Source organism: Lissotriton vulgaris, chromosome 12, assembly GCF_964263255.1.
Source record: "Lissotriton vulgaris chromosome 12, aLisVul1.2, whole genome shotgun sequence".
NCBI lineage: Eukaryota > Metazoa > Chordata > Amphibia > Caudata > Salamandridae > Lissotriton > Lissotriton vulgaris.
Window position 1 is genome coordinate 161,301,730 of NC_141700.1, and position 16,705 is coordinate 161,318,434.

Consider the following 16,705-nt stretch of genomic DNA (forward strand, 5'->3'; position numbering starts at 1 on the left):
CGTAACCTTGCCCTGCATCGTTTGTACATAGTGCTGGGCAGTGTGTCTGTGTTATATGCATGTGATGATTCTATGTGTGCCTGGATAGTACAATAAATGGGTTCCATTTTGGGAGATGAAGGGTTGACTGGAAGAGTATGTGGAGTGAGAGAAATCCCCTTAGACAGATTTTTAGATTGCTGTATTTCTTGGAGCTGAGTGGGACACACAATGGAGAAGGGAGAGCCAGGCTCTCCAGCACTCTTCAAAGGATGTCCTTGATTTAGAGACAGGTCACTGTAAATGGGCCTGGGCACATCTCAGGAAGGATATTCGGCTGATAAGGGAATCATAAAGAGTAGAGCTGCTGCTCTGGGGTAACCTTTGAAACACATATCACTGTGGCTCACATCCAGGTGTAACCCATGGTCACTCCCATTGCCTGTGTTGTGGGGTTATCAGATTTGGAGTCACTCCTGCTTAGATGGACTGCTTTCTGAATGAAGGACAGGGCAAAGGAGTGGACACTCAAAAGGAAGCAGACCCCCTACACAAATTTTAATGACTCAGATACTAAATCCCTGTTGGTGTTTGAAAATGCACTATAAGATCCAGAGGGGCTTTGCAAGGAGGGGAAGCTCTGCAAGACTTCTGCCTGGGGCTAGGGCTTGTGGCTAAGTTCTGCCAGTGCCTAGATGGGTGAGGAGGCATCATCAAGGGATATCAAAGACGACCTGCCCCTGGAGGATGAGCACCGGTGTCTGCCTGCTTGCCAAGACGAGTGAGCCCTGTGAGGAAGAGCTGGAGGGAGCCAGCTCCAGTGGGGGGGGGGGAGGGCGGGGGGGTCCTGGCGAGTGGATCCCTGTTGCGAGGTTTGAGGAGATGGCTGCTGCACCGAAAGGGTCGTTGCCTGTTGGCAGGGTTAAGTTGGCAGAGGAAGAACACTGTTAAGTGAGCTGCGAACTTTGCTGCACCGATAGTGTCATTGAACTTTCGCAAGTTTAAGTTGACGATCCTTGTAGGCCAGAGAAGGGCTGCCATGAAGTGTGCTATGAACTCTACTGCAGCAATCAGATTGTTGGTCTTGTGCTGCTGTGAGGTGAGAGTCGGTGACCCCGTATGTCCGAGAGAGGCGCCATGAAGATTGCTCTGCCTATAGGGCGATAACTCATCTGTGGTGTGAGTTGATGACACTGCATGCTAGAGGGGCCCGTTGTGATTAAGAACCTGCTGCTGTGCGATTAAGCTGTCGCCCAAGTGAAGAGCAGATGTGCTGACCATGTATGGCAGAAGGGGCCACCAGAGTAAGACAAGAAGTGCAACCTAGAGAATCCCATCAACGAGAGGAGAGGCTACCATGGTGACCAGTGCTGCAGAGCCCTGACAAGATTGGAACCAGGAACCACGACAATTACCCATCCTTTAAGGATGAGACCAAAGTAAACTTAGAGTTGCATCCGTGGATCGCTGAGGGCACCCAGAAGTGACCCTTTCATATCCGCTTGTGCGATACTCACCCAAGGCAGCCGCTGCAACCGCCCACTATAGAGACCCTCTCGGAAACTTCGGCTGCATGATTCCTGTTGGTGCGAGTAAAGCTGAGCAACAGGCAGGATGGCACCCAGGGATCTTATCTAACAGATAGCACTTGAGAGCTGGAACGCTTCTGACTCTTCTGATGGAGTGGGAGTCCTGTGACTTAGACTGCTAGTAGGGCCTAACCTGAATGTCACCTATAGTGAATGAGGAATAACCACTACTGCTACGTAGATGGAAGAGGGACTCAATGGACTCCCATTTAACACTACAGTCCTGAACTCAGGGGGCTGTGTGTATTGTTTTTGTATGCCGTATTTCACACTGTGGGCATGCTAGATGTCAAAATATTTTAAATGAAGTAAATACAATTTAAAATAATGCCCTTCACTCCACTTCCATACCTGTGAGCACTACGTGGGACATGGGACAGGTGGAGAAATGCTCTTCCTTCCAGTTAACTAACACATCTGAGAAAAAAAGAATACCATGGAAAATATGAGTAATTGTTAAATGATATATGAATATCAGACCTTGTTTTAAAAAGATAACATTTAATTACATAATAGCTATAGATACTGTGTTACATATGGAACCCATGAGCATAATAACATTCACAATTTCAAGCTATGACTTTATATAATTTTCTGTATTAAGCATGTTAAAACTGACGAACAGTTAGTCTGTCAAATTTCTTCAGGAACTGCTTTAAAGTAACAGGTCTCAAGTTCAGTTCCACAAATGCATGTTGTCCATGGCAACCAGTGGTATCAGCAAGTGTTAAGTGTAATGTTTGCTTTGATCAACAATAGCTTGTAAATGGTTCATGAAATAAAAAAACTCCATTATGCTCAGCTTATGCTGTAATTGGAAAGTATTCCAATGTTCTCCTTGTTAAAGAACAGCTTTATATGGTAGATGCAGTTCACTCCAGTCATTATACAAAGCAACCTTGGGATCTTTGATGTTTGTACTGCTAATGAAAGCCTTTTTCCTTTTAACTGCTTTTGAATAAAATATATGCACATTCAACAAACATAGCTAGTTGATGTCAGTGCATTGTAAAAATAAGTGGTCTACTTTCCTGGTTTGGGTGAGAGAGTGCAGCACAAACTACTGACAATGATTTGTGTAAATAAGAGTGCTATATTGAAGCAGGTACACATCACAACATAACTATAACCCTAGGCAAGCTCGGCATACAAAACTATATTCCTCCCTATACATTCAAGAGTCACTATGCTCCTGGCCTACCCCCACCCTACCCCCACTCCTAGGTACCCCCTTATGGATCCCCCAACATAACTTCTTATTACTGTACCTACATTCTACATCCTGCACTGAATTAACTTCATAATTCTGTAAACCATGTACTTCATACATGCTGCAAGTTTGAACTTAATCCCATCATCACCCTCCAATCTGCTTTGCCCCAACCCCCAACAAGCAATAAAACAGTTTCAAAACCATCAAAACATCTTTACAAACCACCATAAAAGAACCTGTTCATGGGTGACCATTCCTTCTACAAAACCGTCCTGCCCTGGGCACCTGATGCATGAAAACAAATCTCAGCACCACACCGTTTCACCCAGTCCTAACACAGGGGGAGAACAGCCAGGTCTAAAGTTTGTCCTGCCTATATTAATAACCCCTGTATCATCTCACTCTAAAATTGTGTCTGGTAGCCCAAAACACCAAACCTCATGCGCCGCACATATCCGCCTGCCTATCCTATACTCGCAGACTGCCCCAATCCTCAAAATGCCCGCGGTCAGCTGCTCAATAAGCTTCTTTTTTGCAGTACGGCATAGATACGACATAATTTCAGGCATCCAAGCAGTTTTGAACATTTGCTCAGACTGTGACATCAGCTCTTAAATCACTCCAGGCAGACATTGATGGATATATGGTCAGGCTTTTATCTCGTTGCTTACAAATCGTGTCACTGGCTAACTAGTGGGGTGTCGGCTTTGACACAGGGCTATAAACGCAAATTAGGCTCATTGCTATAGAACCTCTCTTGTATCCTCTTTTCGCCCCTCTCGTTCCTATTTTCTCTCTTTCTATGCTCCTTTGCCTAATTTCCTAGCAAGTCAATGTAGAGGGCATTAGCTAAACATATATATCAAAGTACCTGTAATTACTGCAACACAAGCTAAGTTTGGCTATCCCAGTAACAGAAATGCTAATGTACTTGTTTATAAAATTAATAAAATACTTTTAAATAAAAAATAAAAATCAAACAAATTAGAAATGGTATTCCGGGATTCCATCTGCATTTCTTGTCTTGCAGTTTCACAATTGACTCACTCAGCCCCTCGATCTCCATAGCAGGGAAAACCTTTCAACACACTGGGCATTCACATAGAAACCTTGGTGAGGACATTATGGCCCATGCCCCATGCCTTTGCAGGGCCCTGCACTCCTGCTTCAAAATCTAGTTAAAGATTTACAAAGGCAAGCCTGCTTTTTTATTATTAATGATGAAGTAGCTGACCAGGAAATTACAATAGATGGTGCTGGATACTCAGGACCTAATTTGTAAATGAATGACTGCCGGTGGCCAAAGCCCTGCTCAGAAGTTTGTGGGGGTACAATTAAATGCACTGAATATCATGGCTGTGTAGTCTTAAATCCACCTCATGTCTCCTAATCCACGACCAGACATTCCCTGCCCCTTTATCTCATTCTTGCAGGTTCCTGCACACTTTGTGACAGTTTTCCATCTTTCTCTTATTCTGTCTTTCCGCTTTGTGTGTTTCTCCCTCTCTTGCTATTGGTAGATGTCTGATGCAGAAATGCCAGTCCCCTAAAATGAGTGTTGGGGACCCCCACAGGCTCAAATTAAGCACTGATGAGAGTGTATACAAAATAGAAATACTGGCTCTTTTCCTATGGAGGACATTTTCCCCAGCCCCCATAAAGCCTGCTGACAGCACCTATACTATGCTGTCAATTGTTCAAATACCCAAAATAGATAACAAGGATACATATATTTGAGGAATGTAGCACAGATAAGCAGGACTTGCTATGTCTATAACAGACAGCCTTCCGCTGCTGCACCTCTCTGCAGATTAGGCCAGTGGGTTTCTCTGACAATATTAGATCTTTGGTTTTCTGTGTTTTTAATGGAACACTTTTTGTTTGTGCTATAACTTTTGATCCCTACACCTGATTTTCTTTTCTTCCTATTTGTGGATTACCCATTAACTGTTCCTATTTTTAAACTAACTTGGTGTTACAATATTAAGATCTTTATTTCTGAGCTGTTGTGTTCTTTTGGTAGATTTTTATCACCTTTAAGATAGGCTTTTTTTTACGGGAAATGTTGCTGATTGAATAAAGCTTCCAAGAGTGAACCAGTGATTTCACAAAGAAGCTGGTTTGCCCTTCAGGGGTCAGATTTGTCTTTTTGGGTGCTCAGTCACAGCTCTCATGAGGACATGGGCTCTCTCTCCCATAGCTTAAATGTCAGATTTATCGCAATGGTATTCGAAAGCCTGGGGCAGATTTTGGAAAGTGGAGAGTAATAGGGGAAAGAAGGGTGTTAAAGAGTTTAAGATAAATATGTGGTTGGAAAAGGGGAGCTAAAGAGAAGAGGATATTTGAGCTTGAATATTTGATAGGTGATAGTTTGAGAGAAGAGGTTGTAGGAAGCATGAGTGAGGAGAGAGGTTGTTAATAGTGAGATAATTGGGAAAATAATGAGTAGAGCATGTGAAAGAGAAGGGGTGTGGTTGGGAAATAATAGTAAGTGAGGAGGGCATACAACAGAATAGTGAGAGATAAGAGAGTCCAAAAAAGAGGGTGACAGAGGGGCTTGTGAAAGATACAGAAACGTTAGATTGAGCTAAAATGCTGTGGGCACTTATGTGCAAGGCACCAGATAGTGAGAAAGAGGTACTGTGATAAAAGACGGAAAGCAAGAGAGATAATGCATGGTATGAGAAAGAAGTGTGCATGTATGAGTGTGGGTAGAAGGTCTGAGAATGATCAGATACATGGGTGCAATAGAGAAGGGTGAGAGACTGAAAGAGAGAAGAAGGTGTGAGCGAGATTGTGTGATCTATGTAAGAGAGAAGGATGGAAGAAATACAACTGCTTAGTAAAAGAGAATAACAGACCTAGGGCCAGATGTAGGAACCGAAATACCGGTTGGTAACGGCCGATTTCGGCCGTTACCGACCAGTATTTAGTAATTGGCATGTAGGGGGCATATTTTACCGATTCGATAAATTTACCGAATTGGTAAATTTACCGAATCGGTAAAATACCGAATCGGTATTTTTACTGATTCTGTAATTTTGAGATGTAGGTGGGACTCTTCTGAGTCCCACAGGCCTTACCGAATCGGTATTTTACCACCCAATCCAATTGGGTGGTAAAATACCGATTCCAGGTGTGCATGCACATGTGTGCATGCACACCTATGGCATGTGACAGACAGACATGCCCTTAGGGCATGTCTGTGGGCCACATGTCACACATGCCTGAAATCGGGGTGCTACAGGGTGATAAAGTGACACCCCCTGCACCCTTGCAACATTCGGTATTTACCGAATCGGTAAATACCGATTCCGTAATGCCCATTGATTCCTATGGGCTTCAATGCCCATAGGAATCAATGGGCATTACCAAATCAGTATTTACCAATTCGGTAAATACCGATTCTTACAGAATCAGTAATTCAATTACAGATTCTTCCTAAATCTCCCCCGTTCTATTTTACCGATTCATAAATACAGAATCGGTAAAATTCGTTATTTATGAATCGGTAAAATATACTTACCTACATCTGGCCCTAAGTGAGGAGTTAGAGAAAGGGGCATTAGAAGAGTGAGAAGGCCAAAAAGAGGAAGTTTCAAACAGTAGCATATATGACAGGGTGAAGAGATTACGCATTTACGACAAAGGGAGGGAGAGAGAATAGAAGCAAGAGAAATGAAGGGGTGAAAAATAGAAAAGGGGTGGAACAGAGAGAGAAGAATAACAGAAGCCTGTAAGGGAGAGCGTTGCAGAGTCCACGGTCAAGTGGAGGTAGTCATGAAGAGGGAGTCTCCCTGAAGGCTCGCACAGAGGGAGCCCGAGAAGTGTCACTTGCCTGATACTTGCACCTCAGAAACCTCCTCTTCCCATCAAAGAAACATTACATGGAAAAAAACACTTTTTGAGAGTAAAAATATTTAGAAAGAGATTTCGAAAAGAGTGCGTTTTACTGGGCCTTGTAAGACTAACAAGAGATAAAGGAGGACCCTGAAGCAGGCTTGCCCAGACATATATGAAACAAATCGAGCACGCAGTGGCTCACCCAAATGCACCCTTGGCCCACCCAAAGAAAAATTCCTGGAGCCAGGCCTGGGCCAGATACTGGGCTCTGTCGCAGCTCAATGTCCTCTTGTAACCGCAAGCCCATAACAAGCTGAGCTTTCATGTGGCTTCTGCCAGCCACCGTCACTCTACCCTCACGCACAAAGTTAATACAAAAGCATTAATATGTGAGGTAAAAGTAGAGGCAAATGGATAACCATTTAGTGGCTGATTCATACAAAGCGAAACCGGAATAATCCCGGCATCCCTGTTTAACTAAACTCTGTGATTTTAGACAAGAATTTTTGTTCACTAATCCCCTCTTTCGATATTATCTCTCAATTAACCCATAACTTCATTTGTTAATGTCAAAACTGCCAGGTGTTACATGAATGGGCTTTTATTTTTATTTTGAAGAGACTATCATATTTTACGTGATGTTTATTGTATGATTTACACTGCAAACATTTCCTCAGCTCCTAGACCCAAGCCTTGACTCGGCTCTTGCTCTTCCTCCTTCTTTGTTGGCTCGTCCACCTCTATTAAGAAATGAGTCGAATGTGTCAAGATAGGCCTCATTTCCTCTCATCAGAGGCAGACACATAGCCTTTTCTTCCAGTCGTACATATCAGTGACGTACATATCAGTGATAGGCCGACTCGACACCGAAGAACAGTAGGAATAAATGTTCAACGCAGATTACAGCAGGCTCCGAAAACCCGACAGAGGGAAATCGCAGAGGATTTCACACTGAGCCCTATCTAGGTCACAGAAACCCCATTTGCCTGCATCACTTGTAGTGGTCTCTTCCAGTTCATTATGAGCTGTGATCCAGGGAAATGCGCAGCTCAGAAGCAAGGTTTTCTCTTGTGCAGCCTGGCAGCGGTGCAGAGTGTCACTGAATCCTTGCTTCCCTCGCAGCCCCTCTCGCGGCCTCGCGGAACAGAACGTCTTCATTACGAGCGGCAGGAAGCGCGCGCGTCTTGTCAGCGTTGAGAGGACGTGAGCACGCAGACGTCGCCGTGATGCTTTCAGCCGAGCCCTGCTCTTCGACGCTTGTCACACTCTGTCTTACCTCAGAAAGTGCTGACAGCTGTGGAACAGCAGCCCTCTGCTCTATCTCTTAATATCAGATAGCGATCTTCTCCTTCGGTGCTTCTGATCTATTCTAGTGTATATGTGTTCAACACCAGCTAATTCAAATGCCTGTCTTCACGGGTCTCTTTTGAAAAGGGGCTGTTGAGGATTCTATACCATGCATTTGCTTTACTTTAAAAGGAGGGCTATTATTGAGAAAGAGAAGCTCACTGGTGGGTTTCTTCTGTCCACCAGCAGGGATGGAAAGCTCCTTCCGCCTTCAGAAAGAGAGCCGATGCCATCGTAATTGATTAAGGCTTCTTGCATAGGAATTAAAAGATAGAATTTTATGTTATTTCTGGTGATTTTTTCTGTTTTAATTCATTTCATTTTATTTGAGAGGTTTTTATAGGCCAACATATTCTGGTTGCGTGTCCATCTAGCTCCTTTCTGGTCATAATCAGTATTTCCAATCCTGACCGTTTGTGTAATAATCTAATGCATGATTTAGGGACTTTATAATCTTGCTTTGCTTCAATAGAACTAATTAGACTAACACAACCGAAAGCATTGATTTGTAAGTGAAAAGTTCAAGACTGGAGAACAGGTCTGTGGTGTCCTGGAGCGAGGGTGTCACCCTCAGTTTCTGGTCAACAAACTGATTTCTGCAAGAGGTATACATTCGCCTACCTATACTGTTACTTCATTATTGTAACTGATATTGTCACTCCACACAGTATATCTTGGCATTATTATTTTTTTTTGTGGAATTTTATATGGCACGAACTACATCCGGAGGTATCAGAGCGCTTTACATGAGCACCAGTTACGTTACTTACAGACACATTCATTTATTGTTAGGCACGGGGAGATTAAGTGTTTTGCCCGGAATCACAGAATGTTGAGCGTCCCTGCTGAGACTCTAACCCAGTTCCCCAGCTCCGAGGTCGACCGCTCTAGCCGTTAGGCCACATTCTCTCCCCAATTATTTAAAGGCGACTGTCAATATTTTAATATGTCTTTCAACTATTACTTAATTTGTGCCGGTTTTTGGACATCAGCACTCAATTCTCAAGAGCAGTATTCATTTGTGTCAGTCAACCACATAGTGGCACTGTCTAATTTTGAGAAGAACATATCAGCTTAGCAATTACACATACATTTAATAAAAATCTAGTGCACCCACGTCATTCTTACAGCTTTGGGTGGCCTGGAAGTGTCCAAACTGACACAATTGTAGAAGTGTCATGCTGTTTAGCAGGGAGCACTTAAATTGATATGAGACAGCAATGGTAGTTCTTGTTGGTAGTACAAGCTGCATTAATATTTTGGGCAATACCGGGGGGCCCTGGCACTTAAAAAAAAATATTATAAATTAAGTACTGATTTCAACACATGCCACTCCCAATGAGAGTGACAGTCTCATTGCTCTGTGTGGCTTTGGTTCCATAATACATTCCCTTTTATCGTGGCAATCTCCTCACCTAATAGTCTTTATCCCTCAATAATGTATATATGATCATTGGAGGAATAGAGTGTGTTGCTGGTTTTCAAGCAACTCTAGAATGCCTCCACTGACTCTGGGCGGACGCATGCGGTGCAACCTACTACAATATGTCTGATGCTCATAATCTCAGTTTCCACTGCCACCGTGAACTCAGATGAATGCATGCTTCCACTATCCATATCAACTCAAGAGATAAAACAAACATTCCTTATTTTTGCCAATCTAGGGGCCCATTATGATCGCGGACGGAATTGAGTCCGTCCGCGACCATGGAGGAGGAGGGAACCTCCGCATGGCCTGCGGAGTTCCCTCCTGTCCAATTAGGATGTGACCGCCACCCTGGCGGTCAAATCCTCTATTTTAACCATTGCGGTGGGTGCGGCTTCAAGCTGCACCCGTCGCAATGGTAAAAATGCATACATTGTATTTGCATGCAAAAAGCGGCAGGCACCGTGCGGTGCCTGCCGATTTCTGCATACAAATGCATGGGGTACCATAGGTACCCCCCATGTGCACCCCCCACCCCCCTTCACCCAGGGGGCCTGCAACAGGCCCCCGCATTGAAGTTCCCATGCTTTTCCACGGTGGAAAACCCACCGCGGAAAAGCACTTTTTAAAGCCCATCCTAATATGGCTGGCGGTGTCTGAGAGACACCGCCACCATATTAGAGCTTTTCTGCCGCGGTTGTAAGCCAACCGCGGCGGAAAAGCTGCGGACGGAAACCAGGACCCACCAGCCATTATAATGTGGCAGTGGGTCTTTGGTAGGTCTCCTACGGTCTTTCCGCATCCTCCGGGCCGGCGGTGGCTTCCGCCGGGCCGGAGGATGCGGAAAGACCGCAATCGTAATAGGCCCCTAAGTTTGGATTCTAAAACACATTTTGTTTCAAGGTTCTATGAATCTATTCTGGCAAAGCCCTTCTCAACCTGTTGTGTGCATTAGAAACAGCTTATCCCAACATGTGACATATCATTGGCCCTGTACTACCAGAATATCTTTGGCAGAATTTGATCTGACATAAACATTGTGCCCTATTCACAAAAATATAGCATCGCTGGAGTCACTAATAGAATAATCTACAACCGATGGAAGTGACATTGTTGTCTATATTTAGGAAACATTGATGTCAGACACTTTTTTGTATATGATAATGCAACATACAACCCGCCTGACTTTCTTCAGACAGAGATATAATATTAGAATACCACAACCACGCACATCCTGAAAGGATTATCCTACATCTGTTCAACTGCGTTAGCCGACTAGCATCAGCACCCAAAACCACATTACCTGAGAACTGCAGGCAGGGAGGGGGGTCTGGAGGGGGAAGCTGTCAGGGTTGATTGAGCTGCCACAGGACAACCCTGAAAGCACTTGTGAACTCATTCTAGCTGTCAGTACTCTCAGCAGACTGAAGGGCGGCTAACTCTGCTCACTCAAAGAAACACAATTGTATGGGTAACTTGTTCCACTGAGCTAGAAAAACAAGTGTCCTACTTGTGTAGGTACATGCCTGTGTGATTTTTCATCTGTGCATGATCTGAGCCGGAGGCCAGAACAGAGAGCTTGCTGTACCTCCTAGAAAACCCAACAGCTTCATGTGTGTACAGTTCTTTCACAAGATCCCCTTGAACCTGATGCAGCTCAGAAGGAGAGTTAGGTCATGAGCAGAAAGGGAGCACAATGACAATAGTTCTAGTATTGATATGGAGCTTTACATAATGGAGCAATTTGACTTATGGTGTCACAGTGGAGCTACACAAACCTGGGAAATGTGGAAACTGATTTGACAATGGTGTGTTATGTAGAAAAGCAATGTGACTCCTGGCAAGATGATGGTGCTTCACTCATGCCGGCAATGCGTTTTATGGTTTAACCCCTTCGCTGAGGGGGTTATTCCCCCGCTGTGCTGGGGGGGAGCGGGGCACGCACAGCGCCCGCATGCTCATGACGAGCTCAGCTCGTCATGAGGCACGGCGCTCCTGTGCTCATGACGAGCTGAGCTCGTCACAGGTGCATTGGCTCCCGTGGAACGTTCAGCACAGCAGGGGAATTCTCCCCGCACCTGAGCGTTCCACGGGCCATGATGAGCTGAGCTCGTCATGAGCACAGGAGCGCCGTGGCTGATGACGAGCTCAGCTCGTCATGAGCATAGGAAGGGTTAACAGTGGTGGCATTAGTAATGGAGCAAAGTAAAGCCTACAATGGCAATGTGATCTTTTCCTATTTGGTTAATGTAGAAACTGTTGTCACATCAATTCCTGTGTCTTAATTAATAACTTGAATGTTTAAGGTCTGGGATAGTATAACAAATAAACTACACCAGTCCAACACTCTGAAGGTGCTCACATCCTCAGCACTTCCTGGTACAATGAACAGAACTGATCTTGCAGATCATCAGTGATCATCTCTTCTAGGATTTAGAGAAGTTCGTTTTGCATACTGTAGTATGAAGGCTGGCTTATTTACTCACACATTACTATCAGCACAGATGTTTTCAGACATGGTGGGTAAGTAAAGATAATGGCATTCAGCTGGTCCTGTTCATCCGTTGGTATTTTATTGTGTCATTTCCTTTTTTACATCCACTCACTACAGCATAGCAAAGTGACGGAAGTGGGCTAACCTGTTGTCCCATGATGTATGGTGTAGTGAGCCGATGGTAAAAAAGGAAATGACAACAACAGAGCAATGGATGAACAGGGATGGCTGAATGCCCCTATCCTTTTTTACCCACAATGCCCTGCAAACTGCAAACATTGACAAGCTACACTGCCCTGGACTCCCATGAGTATCTAGTTTTCAGAAATGTCTCGGTTTGGTAGGTTTCCCAGGGTGACAGCTGAGTCCCAGCCCAAAATCAACAGCTACCCACATTGCAAACAAAGGATCAATTTTGATTGGGAACATTTGATCTCTTTACATGGGATTTTGGGGCCTTTCCGGTGTCGGTTGCTATGCGAACCCACACCAGATGCAATACTGTTTTTATCTGGAAAAGCGTGGAAACACTGAGTGGGACACATTTTGTGAATTCCTTCAGATTCCAGGACTTTCTCTCAGATAAATGTAAGCGATATTAGTGTTTTTAGCAAATGTTTAAGGTTTGAAATTCATTATGGATGAAAACATTTTGTGGGATCAACTAAACCCTCATCAGTCAGGTCTCCCCTAGGTATTTAGTTTTCGGAAAGGTATGGGTTTGGTAGGTTGACTTAGGGGTGGCCATTCCCAGGCCCATATTCCACAGCTTCCCACATTGACTAAAAGAGGTGATTTTTCTGAAGAAAATTTGATATTTCCATGTTGCAGTTTTGAGGCCTTTCCTTTTGAGAGCGCTAGGCCCACCCACCAAAGTAGGATACTGATTTTTATCGGGAGAATTGTAGGAACACAAACTAGTTGAATATAAGTTATTTCCATTTGGATTTCTTTCCATTTTTTGCTTCCAAGTATGAACTTTTGCACCCAAAAATGCATGTTTTGCAAAATGCTTTCTGAATCACATGATAGTATAGGTAACCCCTCCTAAACCTGTCAGTCTTAGTGTGGTGTTCCCCCAAACCGTTTGCCATCACGCCTCTTGTTTTGCTGAATTTGCTTTTGTGTGCCTTAGGACTGTGCAATTTACAACTGCTAACCAGTGCTAAAGTGCTTTTGCTCAACTCTTCAAACATAGTAAAATTGGATTACATCTGATTGGCATATTCCATTTACTAGTAAGACTCTACTAAAGTGGTAATCCATATACCCTCGGCTGGTAAATTTAATGCTACTAGTGGGCCTGCAGCACTTATTGTGCCACCCACTTAAGTAGCCCTTTAAAACGTGTCCCAGGCCTTCCATTGCAGCCTGTGAACTGTTTTCAATGCCGACTTGACATGGCAAAATAAACCCTTCACCAGACCTATAAGTTCCCTTTTAATTCACATAAACCCCCCTCTGGGATAGGCACTAAACAGCCGATATGGCAGGGTGCATTTATTTAAAAAGCTTCCATATAGTTATAAGATCTACATGTCCTGGTAGTGAAAAACTCACAAATTCGTTTTTCACTACTGGGAGGCCTACCACTCCCATAGGATAACATTTTAATTCCATTTATTTAATAAGTGATAACATTTGTTTGGGAGCAGGTGGAAATGTCACGTATGGGGCCTAAGGAATTGTCATTTAAAATTCTCTTTAATTCTAAAGTAGGATTTTAAGTCAGAATTCTGAAAATCCACTTTTAGAAAGCTGGCATTTACGTTTCCTAACCATTTGGTGCATGCAGCCTTGTTCCTGACTCACATGGCTAGGTGTAGCTGGCAGGTGGATTTTGTGTATTACTCCAAGACAGCCACACAATAGAGGGATTGAGTGTTGGCAGGATGGACCATCCAAATGGGATGGGTGAGGTGGAGCTGTGCACAGTCCTACTTGTACTTCAAAGGCACTGCCTCAGCTCACACACAAAGAACATCACACTAGCCTATTGTGACCGCTGACAGTCTGGGAGCAGGGCAGGGAGGCAGGAAATTCCAGACACTTCTGTTGGGGTGAGGGGGAACTTCGTAAGTGTCTTCCACTTCAAAGCTGGCACCAGATATAAAATTAAGACACTCAGACCCGCTCTTCAGCTCACTTTTGGACCTGGAAAGGACGCTTAGAGGATTTCTCCCCTGCCTGTGGCCTGCTGTGTACTTCAGAGGGCTGCCCTGCTGACTGAAGCCTGCCTTGTGTCCTCAGAGGACTTACCTGCTGCATGGGACCTGCTCTTCTACTTGAACCCTGGACTTCCAGAGTGACTTCAAGGGTTGGTTGGCTGGCCTCCTGTTCAGAGCCTAAAGGACAACAAAGGCTCCAGCCATGGTGCTAAAGGTTTCAATATAGCCCAAGTCCAAATATTGGGACAGAACATTTTCTGCCAAAGAATGCGCCTGAGAACCGACAGTAGACCAGTACCTACCTGCTTGCCAATCCACCCAAGGTGCATTGCAGTTTGGCCTGACTTTGAGCAGTTCCCTTGCTTTTCTTCTCTGGAGCAGCAAATCCTGTTCAGCGGCTCCTGTCTAGAAGAGTACACAGCATTGTAGAGCCCTTGTTGCCTGCAGCATACACCTTCATACTGCTGGAGATTTTCGACTTTCAAAAAAGAGACTAAGTCCGAACATAGAAATCTTCCCTGCAACTTTGTCCAGCAGCTCCCTAAAGATGATGCCTCCTCCTCAGACACCGCAGGCTGCCTTCTACAAATGACCTTTATGTGCATTTTTTCCACAAAATTTCTTCTAAGTCTTTATGTACCGAACCACGCCCCATGGCGGTCGGCCTTAACTTTCAAATTTGCCCCGGTCTCACGCGACTAGATGCCCGCGGTTAATGCTTTGATCTTTTAGGAGCTAGTTTTTACTAATAGCTTTAGAATTTAATAACTCCAGTTCTACTTATTCAATATTTTTTTATGTCGAATAGTTTATTAAACTTTACTCTATTTTTCTGAATTAATGTGCGAATTTTCTTGTAATTTACGTTTGCTGTTGTTTAAGTACGGCATAAATACTTTACAGACTGCCTATAATTTAAGCCTTACTGTTTTTGTGCCGAGCTACCAGAGGGTTAAGCACATGTTGATTTAATTACTTTTTGTGGTTAACCCTGACAAGGATTGTGTCTGTTGCTTGAGTAGAGCTTCACCCCCCTCAACCAACAATCTAGTTTCTCACTACCCCAAATTCAGAGGTGTAGAAATAATCACTGGTCCTAAACCTATTGTCTTGTGCACATTAAAAAAATACATAGGATTCCTTCATACCCACTTTTCCCCTATTATATTTTAAAAAAAATTGCTGCATGGTTGGTACACCATGAAAAATCATGAAATCCTACAGTTCAGTTGTTGGTTCTGGGTATTGCATGTTATAGAAAAAGTAGCAAATACTATATGTGTGGAGAAGTGTGGCTCAATGATTAGAGCGGCAGACCCTGTTGCAGAGGTCTAGCCTGGGACCAGGGTTCAATTCCCCGCCTTGGCAGGACTTGGGCTCAAAATTCCACAGACCTGATAATTCTCTTCTCGGTGCCTAGTCCAATCATGGAGTCCCACTCTGCAACTCTGGGCAATAGCTTGCTTAATCTCCACAACGGCCCCCACAACGCTAAGGATGCCTGGCCTTCACCTTGGGGGTGCCCATGAGTGGATGCCTCACAGGGAAAGCCAGGATGGGTTCCACAGCGGTATTCGTACAAGCGCCTTGAGACCCTTGCGGGTGAGTAGTGCGCTATACAAGTATCAATTTACATATATCCCTGTGATCAGAAGGGGTGACGGACATAACGGTATGTCACTTTTGCAATTTGGACATCTGGGAAAAAAGTGACACTTGAAAACCTTGTCACCAATTGCTATTTTTCCCTACTAATTTACATTATTTTTTAATTTCAACAATACGTTTCTTTGTGAAAACCAAGAGCAATCTACACATAGGAAAGGGCTTTCTTTTTATGTGTGGAATCTCTGCCACAAGTGCAGAATCTTCACATTTGTAAAATTACTATCAGTAAATTAAACTCCTACTTTGTGAATACCAAAAAATGGAATTGTAAACTTACACAAAAGCGTAAGTTAACAGTTGTGAATCAGGATCTATGTGGGTAAGGTGATAGGATAAAGTGATCGATAGAGAGCCAATCAAAATAGCAATGGGTGTGGCATGAGGTAGAGAGAAAGTGATTTTGCAGTCACAATAGAAGAAGGGTGTGAGCGCTTGGGCCTGATGAAAATAACTGGGATGGAGAACAAGTGGGGAATGAGAGCAAACGATGCTCATGTTGATGGTGCAGTAGTTATCAAATTCACTATAAGTGAGGCAGCGTCAAGTAGCAGGATTCTGTGGTCAAGTGTAAGTATCTCATTTACAATTGGGGAGGAAATACAAATCTTTATTAGTAGAATTTGTATGTGTGGGAGTGATGAAGAAATGAAGGTGTGGATAATGAAAAAGGAAGCAGACGTGTAAAAGAGTAAGTTTTCTTCTGGTACCTTTCTGGTCAACTAAGCAATTTCTGGTGGGCAAGCACTGTGTGCACTATCAATGTAAGCGCTAAGGAATCACATGGTAATGCTGAGTTTTATGGTTTTGAGCTGCCTCAGGGAAGTCAGAATTATGTAGGATTAGTGAAGGGGAAGAGTTAACTTTTTACAAAGGTTAAAGGCTCAATAAGAGAAAGACCTACTACTTAGAACCACACATCATAAGCACGGTGCTTTAAGCAAAGTTTGATTGGTGGATCTCAGATAGAACCGGCACTTC